General features: G+C 25.6%; 1 long non-coding RNA gene and 1 other non-coding gene across 4 annotated transcripts in view; one reads left to right on the forward strand and one right to left on the reverse strand.

The window, feature by feature from the left end:
• The window catches only part of LOC106689398 (uncharacterized), a 25,912-nt gene that overhangs the window by 8,363 nt on the left and 2,147 nt on the right, over positions 1-15,402 (reverse strand). Inside the window, exons 2-6 of one of the 3 annotated variants that reach the window (XR_010845072.1) lie at positions 11,338-13,077; positions 8,909-9,104; positions 6,569-6,732; positions 3,991-4,074; positions 490-712 (exon numbers count right to left, since the gene is read on the reverse strand). This is a non-coding gene — a transcript (uncharacterized protein). Of the gene's footprint in view, positions 1-489; positions 713-3,990; positions 4,075-6,568; positions 6,733-8,908; positions 9,105-11,337; positions 13,715-15,402 lie in introns of those variants that run through there. The other 2 variants (XR_010845073.1, XR_010845071.1) reach the window with 2 other exon arrangements.
• LOC136797233 (uncharacterized) overlaps positions 11,548-15,402 on the forward strand; it is a 17,785-nt gene continuing 13,930 nt past the window's right edge. The window contains exon 1 of the long non-coding RNA XR_010845076.1: positions 11,548-11,645. This is a non-coding gene — a long non-coding RNA (uncharacterized lncRNA). The remainder of the gene's footprint in view (positions 11,646-15,402) is intronic.

Genomic DNA, 15,402 nt, shown 5'->3' on the forward strand with positions numbered 1-15,402 from the left:
AAAATAAAAAATTTAATGAACTAAAAATTAGTATCTTAAAAGTATTTTTCCTTAAATAGTATATATATAAAACAAATGAATAATCAACCTTTCTGTAAATATTCAAAAGAATTAACATCTAATACTTAATGGCTACATTTTTTAGCTGGTTCAGGTGTATTAGAATCATAAAAAAAGAAGATCATTTCATTTGTTATTGATTGATACAGAAAATAAAACTTCTGTTCTGCTTGTAATCACAACACTAAAATGCCTAATGAGAAATCAATAAATTTCATTTTTTGCCTTGAAGCCTTTATAAGTAAAAGTTGTGAAAATGTTTTTGTTTTACTGATTTCAAGATTTATTTAGAAAAAACTCACACAGTTCATTTTTAAAAATCTTTTTTAATGATATACTTTTCATTAAGTAAATACACAAAACATTAATATAAAGAAAAATATACAATGCTAATAACTGTTATTTGTCTCAAGTAAAATAAAGAATTACAAAAGTTTTGTAGAAAAGAACCTCTACGAGAGAACCACCAATGTATCACCATGAATCATAAGCATATGTCTCTTAAAGCTTGACCTGTGACTAAATGATTTAGAACATAAATGACAATGTAGGGTAGGCTCCTTCCCACATACTTGGCGAACGTGGGTCATCAATGTGCCTTTGTGTTTGTATGAGCGCCCACAACTATTGCAAGTATGTTTCGAAACTTTACCTAAAATATATAATTAGTGTCACAATAGTACAAAAAAAAACAAAATGTATATATTGATCTTTTTAACAAATATTAAGCCATATAAAATAGGCAAATATTTAAAAAAATGTATTATATGTTTTCCTAAATTAAAAAATATATATACACACATATATGACACATATATGTGTGTATATATATTCATATGAAATAAAGAAAAAAATTCATGCAATAGGAAAAAAAATTATTAAAAATAGTCAAAATAGAAATAGCTTAAATTATAAACAAAATAGCAAATAGCAGAATATATAAAGGAGAGAAAAAATGTCATATGATTCCCCTTGAGTTGAAAACATTCTCTCCAATCTGCTGCATGGAGATATTTATAAAATCTTTCGAATAACTTCTTGAACCCTCATCATCATGCTTGATAAGTTGATAAGGCTGATGTTCATATAATCAACATAGAACTATAGATATATACGTCACAGTGAAAGCTGAATATTAGTTAAGATTAACTGTGGCTATAAATTGTCAACCTTCACTAAAAGTACAAGTGAAAGTTGATCTTAATTATTGCTTAAACAAAATGGCTCCCTTCAAGTCAATCTGCTAACTGCTTTCCTTCACTTTTTCTATCAGGTTATAACATGACACCATAAAATGAGCCATATGTATGCAAATTTATGCAGCAAGACCCTTTGGGTGTTTGTGGAGCAACATGGAGCTGGAAAAACTCACTTTTTTCACTTTCACTATACAACAAACTCTTAGTTACTCAGTGTAAGTCAATCATGACTAATAAACGTCAACCTTCTTTGAAATATCAACTATTATTGTTACATATACAATAAATATAAATCCTTATGAAGTATAGAAAAATTAAATTAGAATAAACAAAAACAGATTATATCCTTAAAAATTTATTGATTTGTTAATACAAATACAAATGCTTTATTTGAGAGTAGGTAACTTGAATTTTAAAAACAAATATCTGTTGATCCTTTTCCCTTACACAGTTTATTCTTCTCCAAGGTTTCGGTCTTCAGGCCATTATCAAGAAGACCCTTAAAATTTTAAGGCCAATTGGTTTGTCCAAGTTTTTAAATTTTTTCATATTGTTGGCTACTATCCTCAAGTCAATTATGCACATTTATATTCTAATTTGATTACTTTAAATATTTTAAATTTTTTGTACTGTGCAATAATAAGCAAATTTTTAAATGTTTAAAGAAATAGAAAAGAATAAAAACGTTTATAATTGACTCGGGGACAGTAGCCAGCAATATAAAAAAAAATTGAAAACTTGGACAAATGAATTTTAAGGTTCTCCTTGATAATAGCCTAAGGACCATAAGGAAGAAGAATAAACAAAGTAAGAGAAAAGGATTAAAATATATCTGTGTTTTAAATTAAAAATTTATGTAACTATCAGGATGAAAAAAAAAAATAGGTAAATAACATAACATTACTATCAGTATAGGACTCCAATGGCCAGGAAAAAAAACCATTACTAATGTATTTCACAATTTTCCAAAACAGTTAATTTAGTAAATCACCAACTAATACAAACTAATTGTGTTATATTCTTTTTTAAGTAAATATATTCTGTCTTGAAGGCAGAATGTAAATATTTTTATACATTACAAAATAAATCAGCTTCAACCTAGTCAAAAATAAATTCCTCTTTTGAACTTTATAATATAAACAAAATAAATGAATATATATATATATATATTAATGTTCGCCAACTTAAACAACGTGTGGTCTTTAATAAACTACCGAGAGATAGATGGGTCTGAGGGGTATAAAGCGATATTTATTTGTCTGTCATTTTGGAGTTCTGAATTGATTTATTTTATTTTACTTTTTTTTAGGTTATATAATCTATTTTCATATCAATAAACAAATAAGTACAGTAATTAATGCACTATATTGAACAGATGATATGATATCAAAAGTAGACAAATAATTATTTGGTACAACAGACCAACCTGTCACATTCTGGGTTAGACTTTAAATGCATAATGGTAGTTCTTCTCATCAGTCAAAAAATAAATATTCATAATAATTTAAATTAATCATTATGACGATCAATTTAAACACAGTAAATAATAATAAAAAAGAAAATTAAATACATAAATAAAAATCACTGATACAAAATAATTATTTATATCCAACAACAATAATACTATAATATAATAATTATAATTTAATTAATTTATTATAATTTTACAATTCATGGTAACTGACTTAATTAGCTATACGAATGTATAAAATAGACCTGAGTTAAACTTATTAAACTAGCTTACATCAGTATAAAACACCAATTTTGAATTTCTTGAACTTCAGAGGATAAAATTAAGAAGGATCAGAAATTAACATAATCAATGTAATGATAAAAATAGAAAGAAATGAACTAAGAAAATAACTTAATCATGAAATATATTCGATGTGTTCAGCGTTTAAAAAATAAGTTAAAAATAGAAAGCTTTGAAGATTTATTTATCTTCTAAATTATTAAAGTCCACTTAACGTTAATATTTTTATATCTCTTGAGTGAAATGCATTTTTTTAAAATCCCTAAAGTCATAACTAACAAGAAGAAGTACAAGACTTCAGATTTTCTCTGTTATGTTAAACATGTTGTAATTAATTTAAAAAAAAAAAATTATTAAGAACCATTTCAGGTGGTAGCCAAAAAAGGGTACTCCAAATAGCAGAAAAAAAATGTATTACATGTTTTTTATTTGGGATAAATAAAACAAAACACAAAAATTTTAAAGTATTGTAGGACTAGAGAATTATACAAAGACGTTTGTAGAAACATAAACGGAATAAAGTAAAAGAATATAAATTAATTTATATTCTTTTGATTTACTTGATTTATTTTTATATATTTTTTATATGACTTTCTATGTATAATCTTGTAGTCCTACAATATTTAACAATGTTTGTGTATCGTTTTATTTAACAAAGCCCTTCTATAAGAGACGAAACAATGGTTATTAATAAACAATTTTTTCACTGCTATCCAGATCATCTTCCTTCAATTAATTACATGAGTTCAAATAATAATCTTCCAAAAATAATTTTAAGTTTTTCTCAATGGAGATTAGAATAAAAAAATAAAAAAATAACAAAATGTATTAAATTATAAATTGTACATTTCATAAATATAAATAAATTAATAGATGTTTGTTTTTATACTGGATAATGTTGTATAGCATGAATCATCAATTTACTCTTATAAAAAAATCCTCTCGGGCATCGATTACAATAATACCTTGGAGGCTTACCACATTCTATTTTCTTATGCGAAGACAAGGACCTCTTGTTCTTATACGACCGACCACATGTGTTACACGCAAATCTTCTTTTATCTATACAATTCACATATTATTGATTAGTGTCAAGTCATTTGAAATAAAATATTGTAACAAACATACATCTCTATTGAACCAATAACTGAATAATGTGGTATATAACTAAACTCAAAAGAAAATATGGTAAGTGAAAAAGGCACAAAAAGACAAATTTTCTAATCCTAGTACAAAATCACTAAAATTTCTACATAGATCACCTGATAAACAATTCACCTGCAGATATAACCACAACAATGACCACTTCTCTTCCATTTAAAATATATTGTATAGAGTATTTTTTTATAAAATAAATCATTGTATTTTTTTCTTAGTATTCCATATAAAAAGTCAAGAAAAAAAAATCCATAAATAATTGAGATAATTTATTTGCCACATTAAATCATATTATATATTTTATTAAATCATTTGTAATTTTCCTATTAAGTAAATATCAAGTGTTGTGACCTAAATATCTACCAGTGAGCCCAAGTTCACATGAGACAGCAAAGAAAACTACATTTCTATGCAGTGAAACTCTACTGAAACTCAAGGTACATCTGGTCAAAAGGTTACAACATTAAAAGAGAAAAAGAAAATATATATAAAGTGTGTTCCAGTATAAAGGCTCAACACTCCTAATCTCTACATTTTTTAAAATTTTGATTTGATTTTATGGTCGTGTTAGATCTGCTTTGAAGATAAGGTCTATTTTCTAACCTCTCGCATACCTAACTATAAAATTACCATTGGAATGGGGTATTTTTTTTACATATCATTAAAGTAAATAGGATTTTAAGAGGAATAAATACTGTGCACTTTTTTGATCAGACGCTTCCTGAATTCATCAAAAACTGTTATCAAAGTTTTAATGTTTAATCATTTTCACTGCTCAACAATTTACATGCATACTGTGCATAAAACTGAAAGAATTCAAAGAACAAAATTGTTTCAGAATTCATATTCCGGTAAAAATCAGTCATCATAATTGAGGTTTATCATCATGATAATCATTTTATCTTTGCCACCAGTCAAGAAAACTTAAGTTATGGTGACAGATTCTTAAAGGAAATTTTATGCTAAAATAGTTTTTTCTACACCTTTTTTTGATTTTCTGCACTGTTTTCGAGCAAATCACCAGAAACTATTAACAATTGTTTTTGACTATTACGCCTACAAAATATGTAGAATCAAAAAAGTGCCCAATATCAAGCCATATTAAAATATGATTTAATATTAGAATCCATAAAAAAAAAATATATGAAGTACCCCTCCAATTCCATTCGAAATTTCAGAGGTAGAGAAGGACAATATCCTCAAAAGATAAATCAAATGCCAACTTTATAATACAGTGAAAATCAATTCAAAATTAGCAAAATCGTGGAAGTCCGGTGGAGTGAACATACATAGTGCAATAACCTGTATATAAAAATAAGAACCATTGTCTGTAATCAAAGTCTATATTAATATAAAATTAAAAAAAAATCCTTATTAATATTTTCATCTAAAAATGTGACATTTAAATGCTCCATTGTGGGTAAAATGTAGTGATAATTTATTTTAGGTAAATTTTGAATTTAAAACTTACAGAAAATTGATTGAAAATATGAATACATCCCCATTAGGGTTACATAATTTCTGAAAAGACAAAGGTACAATGTTTTAAAGAAATAATTAATTATTTTTATTTAACTCAACAAATGTAGCTATATAATAAAATGTAAGAATATGTAATCATATCATTAAATAAATATAACATAAGAATACCAGATTTAAAAGCTCCCTGCTAATACTAAATTAGTAACATTTCCGTGACTGTACAATAAATGAAGGTCACAAGATCATATAATTTGAACTTGTGACCACTTATTTGAACATATTGTTAAAACCACTTCAAATTATTTTAGGAATGTTAGAAAAAATCCAACGATTTTTTACAATTTGATGTATGATTTTGAATTTTGCAAGTTAGATAAAGAAAAAAATGACAAATATATACTATGAACCTCAATAATCCAAATAATATTAAAGTAGGCGAGTTTCTTTTGATAAATTTTATCTTCAAAGTGATTTCTAATAAACAAATATCAAAGAAGTTGAAATTATTGAGCAGTGTATTGTCATTTCAGTTTGTATGAGGATTGAGTCACCATCTAAGATGGAATCCAAAACAATTAATAGATAAATTTATTTAGAATGACTGGAAAATTATTTATGGATACAGGAAATTAGGATATAATAGGTTTCAAATAAAGGACAATCTTTTGAAATGCTATAAAGATGAATGAATTTTATTTTAATATTCCAGTCCTGAGACGATTCAAGGGTTGTGATGTATAACTAGAAAGTTTGGGAACCAATAAATTGATTATTACTTAATAATATCTCAAGTGAGTCATGGGTACAAAAAAGGAAAAATGCCAACTTATGACAAAGCATTGCAAAATAAACAGTTAAGTTCTTAAAATTACTACTAGTAAAATTCATTTTATTGATTTTATTAATGAAAATGTACCAGCACTACATGATGTTTAAGTTTACTCTTGTAATAAAATCCTTTGGAACAAAACTGGCAGAAGTACCTTCGATTCTTGCCACATTCGATCTTTTCATGGGACGTTAAAGATCTCTTGTTCTTATAAGATCGACCACAAGCATCACATGTGTATCTTCTGTCATCTATACAATTTACAGAACCAACATCAGTTTATTTTTAATATTTTTCATCTTCAATAGATTATGAGTTAAGGTTATATAACAAATATAAGTATATAAAATAATTGTAAAGAAATAATATTTATTTATAGACATAGTATATATTTAGAAAAAATATATATATACAACAGGTCATGGGTATGTACACCTGAAATGTCAGTTATTGAAGCAATATTGATAAAAGTAAGAAATATCGTAACCATTTATTGATTAATCAAGTACGAATAATCTTCTTTTCCAGATATTTTATCCTCTAGAGAAAAAAAAATAAAACAACAGATTTTTTTTTTTTAAATAGTTCCCATGAAAAAAAAAGGTGATCCAAGATATGTCACAAAACAAAAACTCCTAGATTTAATAGCGATTTGTACTTGCCATATTGATTTAAAAAAAATTGTATTCTTTCTTCTTAAATATTCATAGAGAATAAATAAAAGAGTTATTTAAACATTTGTAAAGAAATCAATGGAACATATTTTGATAAATAATAAATTATTATTTAGCTCATTCTTGATTAAATGATAGATCTCTTTGCAGGAATTTCATATGATCTATCAGATACTCAGTATAACTATATTAAAATTAATTTGGGCAGAGCTGTGTTGTTTTATTCTAAAAGGAGTAATGAGTAACTAATGTAATGAGTCTTAGTATTAATTATACTTTAATTCATTTATATTTATTTAAAATAAACCCTTTGCTAGCACCTTGACATAAAATATCTTTCTTTCTACATTATCTAAAATCACCCAAAAAAAAAATTAAAGTTTCGACTAAATATATGTAACAAATACATAATAATTACTTCAGGAACATATCATGTGGAGTATGTATGCATGTTTGTTTTTTAATATTAAATATCAAAAGTTTAGAGAATAAAAGGTGGCTCATTTAAAGAAAATACCAGTGACTATGTGTACAGAAGTAAGCGGCGACTTCGGCTTTCAAGATATCTTTCGAAATTGGTGTATTTTTTTGCTATTATATAATTTAGGTTAATTATTTTTTAATCAACATTGTTTGATAGTCATCTTTTTAATAAATGGCTCAGCAAATCATTCCTAATCATATGCCAACTTAGTAAAACAAACAAAAACCAAAAGTCTTTCAAGATAGGTTTGAATTTTTTTACGCTATCGTCATGCAATGCATTCGACTTTTCACTGCTGAAAACTGCATGAAGGATTTTTTTCTTGAAACTCTTTGAGTTTCTCTAATTGAGAATCCTTGGAAACAAGGGATGATAACAAAAAAGACAGTAACACAACCTACATTTCTTAAAACCACTTTTTGAATTAAATGTGTTATCAAAAAAATTTTGTTGACCTCACATTTTCACTGAGTAATATATTTAATTATTATACTCCTACACTACATCAGCTAGTTGAGGAACTAAAATTTGTAACATTCTATAACATTTGTGAGTAGTCTGATTTAGTTAAGTATATAGGTATTGAATGATAATTCAAAGATGAAATATTCTCAGGAATAAAGTTCAGCTTTAAACAACCTCATGAGGATAATTCAATCAAAAGAATCTCATGAACATGGTAAAACCCAAACTACACGAAATAAAGATAATTACTGCAGATATAAATTTGTGATAATATTTTATGCATTGTAATACATTGATAGTATTAATACTTAATGAATATGAGCAATTTTAAACAAGATTAAAAATATGGAAGTGAATTATTGTTTATCTGTTTATTATTGGTTAATATAATCTACAGTTTTTGAAAATTATAATAAGATAGAATTTTTTTCAGGCACATACAGAATTAAAAGAAGATATTGTACTTTTAGATATATACTTTAAATAATATCAAACTAGAAAATATAAAAAAGTAAAAAATTACTAAGACTTATTTAATAATAAGCAATGGCACATGAATTTTTTAAAAATACTTCTTCTCATTAATGTAAATAAAACTATTTACTTGATATTAATACTGTTTACTGACTAGATTAATGTCTTATTTACATAGTAAAGAAGAAAAAAAAAAAAAAAAGAGGCATCTTTAAAACTAAATTACTCCACAATAGTGATGGTACATTACAAATGATGTAATATGTATCATTTTTATATCAAAACATGGTACAAATTTTCCATGGTATTGATATTGAAACATTTGATTACTTGTAATGTTTTAATATCAAGTGTCTTTTCAGATTAGATTTTTGATGGAATGATCTGTCACAAAGTTGACAGTGAAATGATGGATCTTTGCCACATTCGTAGCGCTGGTGTGCAGCTAAACTAGGCTTCGATTTGTAAGTCCTGCCACAACCCGTACATAAAACCCGGCCATTTTCTAATAATGAATGAGGATTGGCTGCAAAAGAAAAACAGAATAGAATCAATAAAAAATAATTAACACTAAGATCAACTACTAATAAACCAAGATAATTTCATGTGATAATAGTTACATTAAAATGTAAAAAAAAAGTTAAAAAATATTTCACTTTTTCATTTAATTTTTTTAGTTATTCAAATTGTTCAATATTATTTTTCAAAAAGTGGGTTATCAAATTTGTATATATATATTTCAATGAAAATCAAAAGACAGAAGTTTATGTATACAGCATTTAATCAAGAAAGTATATTTGATTCAAAAATAATATTAAATGAAAAAATACTAAGATAATTGTAAATATAATTTTGAGTAAAAATAGTAATACTTATTTATAAATTATTAAAAAAAAAATAGTTATGGTTACAGAGAAAAATTCAGAAATTATCTTGATTTAAGAAAGAGGTATAGCATAATACAATAAGTAAATTATGCCTCAAGTTTTTAAGAAATAAATATATATAACCAGATTTTGTATAATAGTAATTATTTAAGCAATTCTGTAAATAATATATGTAACTAGGTAAGTTATAAAACCTATATATAATATACATATATGGCAGACCTTTGTCAAATCTAACACATTGCTGTTCAGAATTAGATTAAACTCTAAATAGTATATATAAGCAATTTAAAATACTATTTATAAAATATTATTTTTGAGTAAAATAACCTCTTGGAATTATGTTTTACTACTATTTTCTAGTTTGAAGTAGGCTCTCAAATCTCAATTTTCCTAACTTTTTGGGTTTATGAAATTATTGTGAGGTGACACACCACCTTTCCTTCTCTTCTCCCCCCCTTAACAATACCGCCGTCTACATGCAATGTGGTGTATTAAGAGAACTCTATCAAATGACATAGGGTAGAAAATTTGCTACAAGGCGAGTGTTATGTGGAATTTACTAATCGAACGTTGGATATTTCAAGAGCTATTGTGCCTATCATGAACAGTGTTAAAATATTTGTCCATTTCACCCTAACTCAAATAGACACTTCTATTTTCAATCTGATACTACAAACTTTATTGCAAACATACCTTTTTTTTATATGTCATTTGCAGCAACTAAAAAACAAGTTTATCTTTAAGCTTAAATAATATTATAGGTAGTAAAAATCTTTTTAGTTTCCTTTTCTTCCTTCTGATCATTCATGTAAGATCATTAGAAATCAATTCGTTATAGTAGATTGAGAAAATATCTTCTTCACTGACTTGTTAAAGAAGTAAATATTCTTTATGCAATGTTTGAACATGGAGTAAACTTATCAAGATGATGGTTGGGGAATGGTCAGGTGTTGGATAAATAAAATGAATCATAAATTGCGTAATTATATTATGTTGATATTACAGCCTACAATGTAGGCCTTCATTCGAAGCTAAAAACAATGATTTAATTATTATTGCAAACACATCATTTACACAAATATAATACTTTAATTATTACAAGTAAAGCAATCATCAATCAGCAATTTCACATCAAATTGCTATCTTCATCAACCTGAATTTAATAATAACATATTTAAAGAAATAAAACATAATTAAAGAAATAAAAATTAATTTCTTGCAAAAAATATCATAAATAAAACTGATTATCTTCTGTCCCCACTTAAAAAGCAGCATGTTTAATATTGTTACAATCATCTACAAACTGTAAAACAATTCAATTATAAAATAAAAAAATACTCTATTTGAAATAAAATTCATGAAGACTTGAACAACATCTGTCTACCATCTTGATGAAATTAAATATAATTAAAATTATTCATAAATAACTGATAATAGTTCATGATTTATTTATTGGAGTTGATCACTCTTATGGTACCCCAACTAAGTGAGAAAGGATGGGTTAGTCTACAGCAAACCAAATTAAGGACCACAGAATGGTCAATTTATTCTGTTATTATAAATTATATAAATTTCAACCGAGTGAGTCACGTAACTTGTTGAGAATGATAGGGTTTCACCTCATCACGCTTGGCCATCAATACCAGAATAACTTTGAATTAAAAAAATAAATAAAGTAAGAATTGATAAAATATAGTATTATATTGACTCATTAGGTTAGATTTATGAACTCAATTAGAGAAATATTTATTCTAAGATCTAACTAAAATTCCAAAGTATTAATAATGTTATTGATTAAAAGTTTGAAATTCACAATATTACAATATTGTTGAAAGACTATTTTAAGAAAACCTTGCCTCTAAAACTCACCAGGTGTTTTATTAATTCAGACAATCAAGAGGACAGAAAAAGATGATAAGACATTAACGCCGACCAGAGGCAGAATGCCTCACATCAACAAAGAACTAATCTCATTTTGTTTATTTTCTGAACATATAACCGTTTGAGAACTTTGTTTATCTTATCTTAACAATAACCTCAAGAGATATAGATCCAGTGTAGGGCCTTCCGTTATGTCTTTTTATCAGCTCTTCAATCCAGGGACTTGAACCACATATTATTACTTTTAGCTAGAAATTTGTTAGGTATCTAGGCTGTTATTTAATACTGGCCATAAGGTAAGGATTTTCATGTCTAAACCTAAAAGAAAACTGGAAATAAAAGAAAATATATATTTTTGCCCATTATTTAAATGTATATACAAAATAAGTAGAAATCAGCAGGAAACCAGAAAGGAAACTAGGAATTATTAATTACTTAAAATGATAGCTAAATTACAACTATAAATTTATTAGTTAAAACATTAAGCTACATTGTATAGATATATATATATGTTTATATATGAACTAGAAAAATCACAGATTATCAAAATGTAATTTTAACAATAATGACTATTGTCAATATAATGTTTGACTTTTTAAAACAGTAAAATAAACTTCTTAGCCTCCAAACGAAACAGACTTAACAAATCACAACTTCGCACGGAAATAACAATTAATATATAATTTATTTATATTAAATATATTTATACTAAAAACTTAACATCAAACTCTTCTTATTAAAGCTATAAAAAATATTTTGAATGAAAATATTTTTATAAAATGTTATAGACTTAAACGAAAAAACCAAACAATAATTTTAATCAAGTAATGCAAAAATAAATAAATTATTTATGTTAGACATTTCAACAAACTAAGTAACACTGCCACATTAATATTTTTTCTTATAATTTCACATGAAATTTTTTTACCATTTTAAAGGTAAAAATTACCTAATGTATATAATTTTTTTTTTTTTAAAGGCATTAAATTGCAAAAAATAAGCTTTTCTATTTATAATCCTTCATATAAATATAATTTTCCTGTAAATATAACTAAAATTAGGAAGATATAAAAAATAACTTAGTAAAACTGCAGCCAAGAAAATGTAGAGATAGGACATATTATAAAATTATTACTCATTCAGTAAAAATTACAGGCACAGAATTGTTATACGTAATAAATTGGTGTATAAGCGTAATAATGGCAAATTCTTGTTGATAATATATTGTACATATAAGTATAACAAATTTATTTCCATTTGTCTGGTCGAGCTGATTTATCCTCAGCTTAAGATATTTAAAAATTGTTATCTTAATGTGGCAGTCATTAAACAAATATCAGTTCTACATAAGATTCCGAGATATAAAACCTTTCCGATTCCTCATGAAAGATTTCTCAATTTGTTATTTAGTTACTAATACTAATTCCATTACATGATTTATCAGGAAAGAGGATTTCCTTTCACATTTCGATTGACCAGATTTGACTAGATTATAATTATTGTATAATTTCGAATTAGAGTAGTAATTTCAGAGCTTGTGTACTTTCCTAAGATGCCTGTACAAAGTACTTCGTTGATGGTAATTGCGATGGCAGAGGTAACATTTCTGTTGAGGTTTCTTTCCACATTCATATCTCCCATGTTGTATCAAAGAGGATTTACGTGCATAACAACGACCACATGATTGACAAACATATGGAAGAAATGCTCCCCACTGCCCAAAAAATCCTGCAATAAACATTAAAAATTAATAAAAATCATGAATATTTTTTAAGGATATTGCAATAAGTGTGACGTGCAAAAGCAAAGAAAAAAAATTGCATTTAGGTTTTGAAATAAATTTTTTTTAAAAAAGGAAGAAAATGGAAAAAAAATTCTCTTACCTTATGAAAAGCAAAATAAGCAGCAAAAGATTTACATTAAATGGAAATTTCACAGTACATGCCATTGATTAATTTTACAAGCAAATGAAATTTCTAAGCTAGGATAAACAACTGCTGTTCAGTTGATGAATTGCTCAGTTTATTTAACTCTAATCACATCATATATCACATATATATTTTTTAACTGGAAATTATGTAATAAATATTACATTACGAATAACCAGGTCATCAAATTGGAGTGATTATTCTTATTAAAAACTGAATTATATTCAATTTCAGTAAAATCAAAATTATTTTTGAATTTTTGTTCACAAATAAATATACAATAAATTTTTGTTCAATGAAAAACCTAAAATAAAAAAGTACAAAATTTCCAAAGCTCCTAGTCAGTTAACAAAATGATTTAAATTGATACTAGATAAATAAAACTTATAGTTAACCATTGAACTAATTATAAAATGAAGAAATGATCACAGTTTTTTTATTTTAAGGGAGAGTCAAATGGAAGATCATAAGGAAGACAAAATCAAAAAATGTTTGTAATGATTTGCTTAGACTGGCATTGTAAAATTAACTATAAGAATAAGCAAATATTGTTCTAAAAAACTTAAAACTGACTATAGGTTTCCAAAAACCCTCCTGGGTGGGAGATTATCAAACGGATATCCTAATTACCATTTAAACCAGTTTATTTTATTAGAAACTAAAGAGGTCTACAATAAAATGATTGACTAAAAACATTTTTTCTCAATGATTGCATTTTATAATCATCCTAAAATAATAATCCTAATATTATTCTTGTTTTAATTTAATTCGTGCTCAGTTAATAGTTACAAAATTTTTAAAAAAATCTGAGTACATTGATCTAGCAAGCAGCACATTCATAAATAATTACACCAAGATAATTTAGGTTTAATATGTCAATCGAGTAATCTTTGCCACCATGTATTGTACCAAATAAAGTTCAAAACATTTTTACTGCATTAATTCAGTTTAATATAATATATATGTTTTCATTTAGTCTTAATAATCACTTTCCCAGTCATCAAAATAATAGAAGATATAATAAAGGGATTGTTATCAAAACCATCTTTCATTGTTAATAACTCATTAGCTAAAAAATTTTAACTTAAAATAAAAAGTCAATATTGATATAATTAAATCACAAGTTTTTATTTTTATTTTAATACTGAATTTGAAAGATATTACACAAATCTTTTTATAATGAAAGCAATCATAAAGACCACAAACATTAATCGTCTCCTTGGTAACCAGTAAATAACAAATAAAATAATTTTTTTTTTTTTTTTTATTATTATTTTGCACCAACGTTTCAACCTGAATTTCAGGTCTTCATCAGGGCTAAAAAACAAAAAGAGATAACAACCATCATTCAGAGAAACATAGAAATTAAAATTTATAAATAAACCAACGAATTTGGAAATATAAATAAAAATGAATTGAATATAAAATAGTTGATAAATAACCATGGAAGAAGATAGTAGTAGATAGAGTTTTATATTCAATTCATTGATATGCATATTTCCAAATTTGTTGGTTTATCTATTTCTTCACTAAATATTTATCACTTACTTCTTTGTAAATAAAGTTATAAAAAATACTGTATAGGATAGAATAGGAAAGTAAATTCATAGTTAATACCAAATTTGTGCCTCGTTACACTTACTGTGTAATTTCCTTTATGACCCTCCTCCTTCGCCCTCTCCCCCTCCCCCTCCAACCAATATCTCTTTGAATATACTGACTTATCTTATTTTAGATACCTTATGGACATACACCACTTAATTTTGACCACTGCATTTAGAAAATATAAAATGTGAAATCTATTAGTCAATTTGTACTATGAAAGCAGAGTTAATATCTCAAGATAGTTGTGAAGTTAAGAACATTTATGTTATAAATCCATTGATAGTAATTAAAAAAAAAAATTGAACCAACTAGTCTCCAGACTTCTTTTCTTAAATGGCTGAAGTATTTTTATAATTTAATTTAATTGTTAATATGAGTTTAAAAAAATCTGAAAAGTTAAAGTAGCTAACATAAAAGAGTTATTTCCTTGATATTAATAAAAAAAAATTATTCTTGACAAACTTGAGACATGACATGATTTGGATACAATATTATTACATGTAAAAAAAACTTAATTATA

Source organism: Halyomorpha halys, unplaced genomic scaffold, assembly GCF_000696795.3.
Source record: "Halyomorpha halys isolate HHAL.00 unplaced genomic scaffold, Hhal_1.1 Scaffold1351.1, whole genome shotgun sequence".
Lineage (NCBI taxonomy): Eukaryota > Metazoa > Arthropoda > Insecta > Hemiptera > Pentatomidae > Halyomorpha > Halyomorpha halys.